The 11,107-nt window shown below is 37.4% G+C and overlaps 1 pseudogene; it reads left to right on the forward strand.

The window, feature by feature from the left end:
* On the forward strand, nt 1-7,619 carry LOC148302606 (uncharacterized; annotated as a pseudogene).
* The last annotated feature ends 3,488 nt before the right edge of the window (nt 7,620-11,107 follow it).

Consider the following 11,107-nt stretch of genomic DNA (forward strand, 5'->3'; position numbering starts at 1 on the left):
ATGTTCATACAGATCGCAGAGCTCGTCACTAACTACCACCAGCACATTCTCACGGCCCTCAATCGTAAGAAAAACGGAGAAGGCACCATTCCATAGTCCGAGCTCTGTAGTTTCTTCAACGAAATTGAATTAGAGAAGTAGTTCGTGGACTTCATTATCTGTCAGATTATCTTAGAGTCCCTAGATTTGGAGCATCTCAACTACTACGCAATGTTCGAAATATTCTATATGCCGAATAATGGCATACAGGGAGGGGCCAATGACGCCCCTAACCAGCCCAACAAGAAGAAGTTCCAAGTCGACCATAGTCAAGTGGTCAAGGAAGAAGATGAGTAGTACGAGTAGTCCCGATCCTATGTGGAAGCTCACCAGAAGACGCAGTCCAAGAGAGATGATGATGAAATGGATGTGTAAAACTATAACGATGATGATCATGCAAATAGGAGTAACCCCCAAAAGAATAACTCCCTTTTATAGGAAGAGTGTCAATATGAGCATGAACAAATCGATGACTCCCCTGCAACAAAATCGAAAGCGCACAAAAATATCACAGCCAACAAGCAGTAGGACTAAAACTACGAATAGTAATACTTCGAGTAATAAAAAATGTAAGAGTTGCCCACGGATGAGAAGAATGGCGAGTATGAAGAGGGGTTTGACGAAGACATCCAACCATACACAATGGAGGAAATTGACGAGGAGTATCATTAGGACCAAACTGCTCACAACAAGAGCAAAACAAAAACGAAGCCAAATAACTGATTATTTTATTTGTTCAAATGTAAGAGGATAGAACAATCAAGACATCTGAATTTGGGTTTATACTTATCCTCCGATTTTAATTGATTCTAATTAATTCGTGTGACTCCTATCTGTGCGATGTGGTAAACCATTTAATGCTCAAAAATACCATTTCGCAACAATGTCTCAATTGCTACTTATCTATCAATAATCATTCATTCGTAATAAAATATGAATATAAAGATTGTAAATAAATTGCTTTTAATCACAGTTATATCGATTGTTTCTTTAGTTTTCTCTCCAGCAGATCCTTTATAATTTTCTTTTAGGGACACATAGTGAGCTATATTATATTATTCATTTACTGTCAGAAGGGCTCCAAAAATGATTCCGATCAAGACGGCTATGTAAGCAGGGACAAATTTCGAAGATTAGTATGCTTACTTTTCCTATTTCCATTGTCGATCACTGTTCTCCTCAATGTACACCAAATCCGAAGCACTAAAAACGGAAGTCTTTTTGTGCTGATAAAGTTCTAACACATTTTCGTAGTAAACATATTTTAGGTAGACTGTGTGTTCGTTGATTTTGTCCGCATATTCATCGGAGTGGTTGATCTTTTTTTGGAGGTATGAGCGCATGTAGGTTTGGAGTGGGTTGTACCCAAGGTAATATGCGTAGAGTTTCGCACATTTTTATATGCCACTTTTGAACTAATTGTCGGCATCGAAGGACTTGGCGGGGATTTCGTCGTCGGTCAGGAGCTCATAGAGGAGTATTTCGGGGTAAAGATGCAGTATTATGAAATTGAGGCCTATCTATTCGCATCCTCGAGTTGCATCGCCAGTTTCTCTGATGTACTTTATGTCAGGGAGGTTGCTCTCGATCATGAGCCTCATGTAATGAGCTGGTACCCATGACCCCGCAGCAGAGCCCATTGAAAAGTATTGGTTCACAGGGTCATAGAATAAGAACTTGCCGATTTCCAGATTGTTTCCGACACTCTACTGTATCTTCGGATAGTATGTCATCAATGGCCCTATTTTTCCGGTGGATTTGCTCTGCCAGTATTCGAAGTCTTCGGTCAATTGTCTGCAACTCAGGCCATTAACATCGACATCCAAGGATAAATATACTTACTGTGTGCTTTAGGGCGACAAATGGAATCTGTAACTGCTTTTTTGTTTGATTTATTTTGATTTTTACACAAAGTGAACACTTCTCTGCCACAAATTTGTTTTATCCGCAGAAAGTTCCGCCTGTAATTTCTGGGATGACTCTCCAACTGCCCACACCACCACAATTTCACTCAAATAGTCGCATTTCATTGTGGCGTAGCTTTGTAGAAACTTTTTGGTGTCTTCGTAAAAATTCTATGTCTCTTTGACAATGGTAATTATGCCATATCTATGCTATAAAAAGCGTTACGTTTGAGGAGTTGCTTCAATGAATTTGTCAAATGGGAGCTAAAAGGATGTCGAGCGCAAAATTAGAGCCGAAACTAACAGTAGAATAGGAAATTGCATTTTTGAGTGCCGATTCTGTTGATTAAATGTCAGATTAAATATATCCTAATAAAAATAAAATAATATACATTTTTATGATTATAATTATAAAATTAGGATTCAAATCAGGAAATCCTCAATAAAGCGCAACTCAAATACAATTCAAGTAAATTATATGCTGCTGAATATGATACAAAGGATTACATCAATAAATTTAGTATTGGTTCAAGATTTTTCAAACAAATGATTTTAAATTTTTTAAATTTCTTGTTTTGCTTTAGTTTTATTTTGTTTTAGTTTGTATGCTTCATCGTTTGGTTTGCACCATCTCATTGCAATTTAGAAATATTTTATGTCTACTAAAAATATCAATTGCCTATTTGACCAATTTTTTAATTTTAATCCTCTTCTGATCTCTAACTTTCACTCGAATTCAAGCTTAGACTTTAGCTCAAGCCTTAAACTTATTTGCTCAGACTATCTTCGTCTGAAGATTTCGATTGCCCCATTTATTCTTATTCCTTTTCTGCCATACTTTGTTTCGTTTTTCTTCTTTTGTAAGGGCTATTCTTTTAGACTTCCTTCGGATGGAAATTTGCACATTCCATCGCATCGATGTACTTCCAGCAGCTAAAATTGTCAGGCTCGAATATTGCAGCAACAATAATATGGTAGTACTTCAACATCATCTTTTTAGACCGTATGCTCATCGAAGCTTTGAGTATTTTGCTCAGCATTTGTCCATTCTACGCCTGTTCTTTGACTTTAGCCCCGAAATGGTTATTCCTCAACAGTTTTTTAATTTCTTCGAACCCAATTTTATTAGTTTTGAGGGTTTCCTCAATTTAAAATATTTCCTCCTCCGGCAATTCGAATCTGACCTCCTTATAGATCTACCGAAGCTTTGAGCGAAACCTGCGATTCATGTTCTTAGTTTAGGAGTTTTAGTTGTCTGTGCAGTCTTTGAGAAAGAGACTCGCATTTTCGATAACTTTGCTCGAATTGTCCTGCGATATGAGCAAATTTCCCGTTTCTTTTGCCTGTATTGAGTTCGACAGTTATTTTTTATTCCGATCGAATTCATATTATGAGATTCTATAGCTGTTGGCGAACTGATAGATGTCGATGAGAATGGATGCGAGAGTCGTTGAGGGGTTCCAATTATCATGGTCTACGAGCTCCGACGTTAGGAATATGCTATCGATTTGCATTTCGGGGCAGCTGCAAATGGAAGTTAGAATAGGTGGTTCTTGTGGATATTTTGAGGGGAAATTAACCAGCAACTATTAGTATTTTTAGTAGTTGGAGTCCCCGATGAAATGCCTAAATTTAATGGAGACTTGGCCTGAATTTTTGGGCAGTATAAGCATTTGCTTACGAATCTATGGAGCAACAGCAGGAATCGATAAAATCTAATGTCGGATTCGATTACGACGAATTGTCTCTTCATTAAGTTTATCTGAGAGTTGCTGCATTTATATTGATTTGATATTAATATTGGGTAAGATATTGGTATGATATTACATTGTATGATATTACATGGTATGATATTACATTGTATGACATTATCATTAGGCTTTTTCCTCCGATTCAATTAAATAAACCCAAAATTGAAAATAGGAGGGTTTTTAAGTCCATAACGCGTCGATAGCGTAATTCATAAATTAAATCTTAGAACTTCAGAAATAGTACAAATGAGCACACAACATCGCATACTATAATTTTTCAGAGCCTCAAGATCTGCTCCAGAACCTACCAAAGAACATATTTTCGAGAAGACCCCGACTCCATAGTAAGTCTAACCCGAGGATGTATACAGCTCAGCACTTAGTTAGAACATCGCAGACACAATTCTAATAAGTACATTTTCCGATGACGTATTTAGTCAAACCGAATGGAACACTCTTATGCACAATACAATCGCATCTGACCCCGAAATTGTGCATGAATTTATAGGGAGTCTGCGAGTAAATTGTCAGCCATTCTCGAAAACAGCCCATTGAGACATACGAGCAAGATCTGATCTAAACAATGATCGAAAAATCATACGTGTACTACCGCCCATATCGAGGCATAATTATCATTGTAATTGCTGTTGCCTTTTATAGCTTTCAAGCCGCATAACTAATCATGCAGAAATTGATTTCTGCCTACAATGAGACAATGCTACAGGAATTCGGACAGTACACTCTCCCGAAACATTTCGGATTGAATGAACATAAGAAACTAGCGTCAATGTAAATAAAAATAAGAAGCATATTGAAATAGGAGAAGAGAATGGGCAGGAAGAGCGATTAAATATAAAGAAATGCAATAAAGGCAGAAAGTATCGTCAGTTCCATCAGCAAATAAGTAGATCGCAATCGATTGCTGAAAGAAATCGAACATCAAAATAACTAAAATGTCATAGATTCTGAGGCAGTTAATGCTAACTCTTACAAAATCAATAGTATATTTAAATATAAAGCGTATTCCCTTTGTTTCATCATTCTATTCGATGTTCTGCTTTTGATCTATCTATGGCTTGTCTATATTTGATAATGCAACACTACAATAGACTGCTTACATTACAAATTATAAAAAGTGCTTACATTATATCTGAGGGTCAACATTATCATGGAATGCGAATAATTAAAATTAAGCGATAACATACATACAACAAAGAGCCAACATATTATAAATTAATGGCTAACATATTTGAAATGAAGTGGGAACATATTTACAATGAAGTGTTATTCAATGAAGTATAAACTTTTAAACTGAAGTTTTATCATTTAAAAAGGAGGAATAAAAATATTTACAATGAAAACTATGCGATTTCATGTAATAGAGTTTTAATTTCCACGATATTGACGAGTTGAGCATATCTAACAGACTGCACAAAGCTGTATTTTCCCCGTATTATTGCATCGCCTCTATAAAATTAACTTACATTTCCTATCCATCCGCAGTCCTCTACACTTTTTTTACACTGCAATTTAAAAAAATTACATCAAGCTCAACGGATAGTCCTCACCCTCAGCGAATTTCTTCTCCTTTTGTTTTTGATAATCACTTTCCCCAATTTAAAGAAGTTTTTACCTACTGTAATGTATATAGTCAAAGCAGTAGTTGTCAATATCGGATGCTTCGCTATTGGGCGATTGTATATTGCTGAATGAGAATTGTTGCTAACTTTGAAAAGGCTCACTCATTTAATAAGGGTGGTGAAATATGGTAAAATTGCATAAAATATGAGCTTACTTTAATTCTATCAGAAGATCGATGAATAATCTAATTAAATCCTAATTATTTAGATTTTTATTAGACTGCTCTTTTTCACAACTAAAATCTAATTCAGAGTCATAAGTTTGAGTTTTTGTTCTGAATACATACCGAATGCCAACGAATATAATTATAAAATGAGGATGTGTAGTTTTTCTACATACAAATAACTTATATATTATCATCCTTTGTTTTGATCAGAAACGGCTGTGCATTAGAGTTTAAATTATTCATTTTCAAGCACCAGTAACTATGTGTAGCCTTTCCTGTTCAGCCAATACGAAAAATGTATGAGTATTATTTTTGAGGTTTCGAAGATGCTGGGAGGCATGACACTCTATGAAAGTCTTTGCAGAAGATACTCATTGAAAGTATGGGCAATCGTTTCAAAGAACTCTGCTTCGATTTCTCCTTTTGCCTCCGCGAGTTTATGAAACATAAACTCGCAGTAGTCTTCCATGAGGTTGGTGAGTGTTTCTTTCGAAACTCCTTCGATACTTTCGGCATCAGACTTTGTGAATTACATCGCTATTGATGTCAGCTTATGATAAAAATCCTAATCGATTTTCAGTCCTCTGTGTTTCTCGCTCTGAGAACGATTGGTAAACAAATATGTTACCACATGAGAATATGTAGTTTACCGAATAATGCAGGTATTCGGCAAAGGGTTGATTGAAATTTTGCGATTGTGCTTCCTTTTGAAGTGTAAATAAAGAGCAGGGAATGCATCATACCTCTTTCCGCACTAACATTCGAAAAATGTCCTAGCGATCCGTTCCACTAAAGGAATAGCCTCTTTCTATATCGATCTTGGGTGTGATGTATTTTTAGGAATATTCATGATTTAAAAATAATTTTATTACGCAAGACGGATTTCTGTGACAAATTTATGAGGCCGATTCATTGATCTGGGGCAGTAGCTAAATCTCCGTAATTTTAAGGATTCTAAGCCGCTAATATCCAAAAGATCTGATCAAACTTTTTTATCCCCCCTTGGACTCTTTGTAAAAACATTTTTCGATCAAAACTGTATGAAAAATTAATTTGATTATGTTTGGATGAGTTCAAAAATAAAATTATACCGCTTTTGTTTTTCCAGGCCGAATCCGTCGTAAAATGCAATCAATAGATTTTATTGAGATGATATTAATATGTATTGTATATGGTTTAAGATTATTTAATTCTAACGACTTTATTATTCAAGTTTGAGTTTGAATGGGAGGAGCCTGTGAAACCTGCACCAGTGTGGATAGAAAGTCGAGCACCAATGTTTTGCTCAAGGAAGAAACTTAAGATTTAGGACGAACTCAACAGATTTATGAGCTTCCTGATTATTGCCCGGACATCGTGAAATAAGTTTATTCCAAATTGGGTCCCTTGCAAATCATCGGCCTTTAACTTGACCAAATCCCAAGCCCAAAATAATTAGACAATGGAATAATCTATCAAGGCCAATGGAACTAAAATGTACGCGAAGGGTACGGCAAGCAGATCTGGCCAGATGGATCTGTCTATGAGGGACAGTGGAGCAAGAGCATGGCCAATGGAGAGGGAAGGCTGATCCACTCCAGTGGCGATGTGTACGAGGGCGAGTGGGTGAATGATAAAGCCGAGGGAAAAGGTGTCTACCTACACCAGGATGGTGCGTCGTATACCGGAGAGTGGCTTGACGACAAGCAACATGGCTACGGAGTGGAGAAGTGGGCTGATGGCACTCAGTATGAAGGCTACTTTGTAGAGGGCTTGAAAGATGGTCATGGCACCTTTATATGGAATGAAGGCAACAAGTATGAAGGATAGTTTAAGGCTAATAACATCGAAGGATTTGGACACTACATGTGGGTCGATGGGCGGGAGTATGAAGGCTCATGGAAGAACAACAAAATGCATGGCAAGGGAATCTTCACATGGACGGACGGCAGGAAGTATGAAGGAGAGTACAACAATGACAAAAAGGAAGGATTTGGCTAGTTTTCATGGCCAGATGGCCGAGCTTACAAGGGCCATTGGCGAAATGGTAAACAGGATGGAAAAGGGGCCTATAGAAACAAAGATGGCCTCGAGAAAAACGGAGTCTGGGTAAATGGGAAAAAAATCAAATGGGAATGATCAAATACTTTTCTGATATGTATTTACTGTTCCTTTATATTTCAAACTCGCTACTCTGATATTACTATGAGCACATAATATAGCTTCGATATCATACGAGTTTTACAGTACTGAAATGAGATAAACAGAATATATACTTCGTTATATATAATTATTCCTATCGAAGACTACAGTCGAAACGATGTTCATAGACCAAACAACAAATTCTACTATTTTCCGACAAGATAAGGACTTGTTCAGAGCCTACGAATTCCAATCCACAGTACAGAATGCTTCCAATACGAGTAAAAACAGCATCAGAAGAAGGTAGTGTGACCCACTATAGAATTAGAATATGCTGCTCACTCCAAGGCTTGTCAATGATTTGGAGTATAACAAAAAAATATATCAGTGGAGGACCAAAGAAGTAGGACCAATTATTCGAATCTATAGGCTCGACAACTGTTCGGATTTTAGCAGCTCTGATATTGTGAAAAACGCCTTCGAAACTGAAAAGATTGAGTATCGATTGAGTCAAGGCTGTCACTTTAGCATGGAATAGGCCTTGTATCTGCTGAAACGAATAGTGGATGGACACCAAATCATCTACAATATGCTTGGCGCCACGAGCATATCTCTAGAGAAATGCGTAGTTAATGCAAATGGAGAGCTGAAGGTCTGGGTCAACGAGGAATTCCTCAGCAATGATATTTCGGGAGAAATACTCAATTCTTAGCATCAGATAGTCTCTAAAATTTTGGAAATCGTATTAGCTCTGTCGACAGGCAAACTCAAACATTTTTGGGACTATGCAAAATCAGCGTTGGAACATTCCAGCATCGACAGAAAATCAACAAGAGCCAGAAAATCTTCAGCTTGTTCAACTTCCATGTTCTTTAATAAGACAATGAGAGAGTAGAAACAAGGAGATCCAAACTAATTCTTCAAGAGCAAGAAGTGGACATTTGCGTTGATCAAGGCCATTATGACTTCTTTTGTGCAGTGTCTGCGGGTGAAGGTACCCGAGAAATTATCAGTTTCCCATGATCAAGTTGCCAGAAATAGAAATCGAAAGCATAGTTGTCAGTACTCAAATAGGCCTCCGTCCCTGGCAGCCCAATGTACAAACTTGCAGTCTTCTGTGATAATTCCAACTTGCTCCGCTGCAACACACTTAGCACATTTCGCCTTTCCTATAAATTTGTTATCTGAGCGCACAGATGTAAAATTCAACGCATTCGTCAGCAATCCAGGCTTCGCTCCTGTCAAATCAACTGAAAAGTAAAGCAATACTCGTCCAAATACAAATACTAATACACAATAAATCCCGGCATATTCCAGCATAAACATAAAATCGACTGCTAAGACTAGCTTAGACTCAAATAAAGAGAATTCCTGTAACTGCCTAAGAAATGGTCGACATATGAGCTCGATTGTGAACCTGATTCCGAATGAATGCGCGCCGAGCATCAATCGCATAGCCTCAAACAACAATTTGTCTCGAGGCAGCTTCAGACAAAAGTCCCCTGAGGAACTCATTGAGTTGAAGTCGATGGAAATCAAAGAGTAAGAATACTCTAGTGCTTCCTAGCAATCTCCTGAGCGTAAGACCTAGAACATCAAGGCGAAGAACTCATTGAAATAGACTATCAGAATCAAAGTTAGTTCTCCCTTCATGGGGTCTCTTGCTCTGCACTAGGAACTCAGGCATCATCCGACACAAAATCGCATCATTCGCAAGACATAAAATGTCTATAGTAATACTCATCATAGCGTCTACAACACTTACAACAATGGCTGCAATAATAACACTAAAAATTCTGAAATATTCCCTAAATACCAATACTTCCTCAAAAGCGAGAAAAATCAACAAGAAACTCAACGAGAAACTCAGCTCAACACAGATGAAATCGAAAACTACGTATAGGATCAAAGATAAGCCTCATGCAATTTCACAAGATTCAACTCTTCAAATAACAAAATAAAATCCAGTGCAATTTCGACGACAAACCGAACTTCCGCCACTAAAAAATATGCCCACAACAGTGTAAATCCCTGTAAAGCGAGCACAGTGACATTAGGGGCTTCAGGCCGGTCAAATAGTGAATAGAAGTCATTGAATCATGAACTGAGGTGCCGGTCCACTTCCAAAAAATAAACCATCAAAGCCAACAACAACAATAGCAATAGCAACTCGAACTATCAGCAAAAGCCATCGAACAATCAAAATAAGCTGTTTCCTTTTAGTAATAAAAAGATGATACTGCACTCTTGCACGAACTGGCGTGATAACATCGACGAAATGGACAGTAAACAGAATACCAATCACTAAAGAGTATCTCAAGACCAGGCTTCCTCATCGAATTGTAAGCAGTTTGATCACATTATACTGCCTCCATACTCAAACACTCCTATGCAATCTCTCATTCTACACAGCTTGCATTCCGACCGAATCAAAGAATAAAATAAGAATGCTTTCATGTTCAATAAGACATTCCAAGATAGCAATGCCTCAATGAAGCAATAGAACTAACTGTTGCATCTGAATCAGATTCAAAGTTCACGTTCAACACACAAAATCCATCCAGCTTTCATTCTTAATAAGCCTATCTCCTTGTTTCAGCATCATGCGCCCAACTAGAAATAAGAGTAGCTCTAATCTTATGAAGTAACAGGAAACCATTCATAGTAGAAAGATAAAGAATTGTTGGAGGATTTATATAATGCAGGCAATAATCAGAATAATCAGATGGAAATTGATTAGCGATTGGTCTCTGCTATCAGTTAGCTCAAGCAGCAACAGTAGAAGAAAGTGTTAGTGCAAAAACTGCCATTTTGTTAGACATTATTCTCTGTGACGAACATCGATGCCCATTCGAAGTATTTGATCACTTCCTATAAATAGCTGATTCCCAACACAAAGAATCGTCGAAAAGGACACAGATTCAGCGAGAATGCAGCAGTAGTCTCAGATTCCTCCTTTATGGCAAAGATCAAGCAATAATAAATATTGAAGGGGAACAGCTGGACCAAAAAGCTGTAAGGCTTGACAAACATGCCCATAAATCAATCACAACTGAAGGAAAGCATCAGCTGTGGAGAATAGTTCACTTCATTTCGAAGCAAATAGAATAAATTGTCAATGCTGGGCAAATTCGGAAGATAAATCTGTCAAAGTGTTATCCCTGAAAACTGCCATGAATGCCATTGATCTGCTTTGTTGCTAGTTCAATTAGGAATGCTGTTTGATTGTAATTAAAAATCTCAATTATGCATCAATGAATTATCATTGTATTCCATTTTATATTGTATTGCATATATCAAGGTGGTCATTATATTATATTGCATTGCATTGCATTGCATTGCATTGCATTATTATATTGAGGTTAGCATTGGATCATACATTAATTACATACAGTGAAGTATGATAGCGAAAGAACAGAGAAAACAGTTCACATTGGGTTGGGGTTGGGGTTGGGGTTGGGGTTGGGGTTGGGGTTGGGGTTGGA

Source organism: Brachycentrus maculatus, unplaced genomic scaffold (genome assembly GCF_059751285.1).
Source record: "Brachycentrus maculatus isolate JH-2025_06_01 unplaced genomic scaffold, ASM5975128v1 h1tg000435l, whole genome shotgun sequence".
NCBI classification, from domain to species: domain Eukaryota; kingdom Metazoa; phylum Arthropoda; class Insecta; order Trichoptera; family Brachycentridae; genus Brachycentrus; species Brachycentrus maculatus.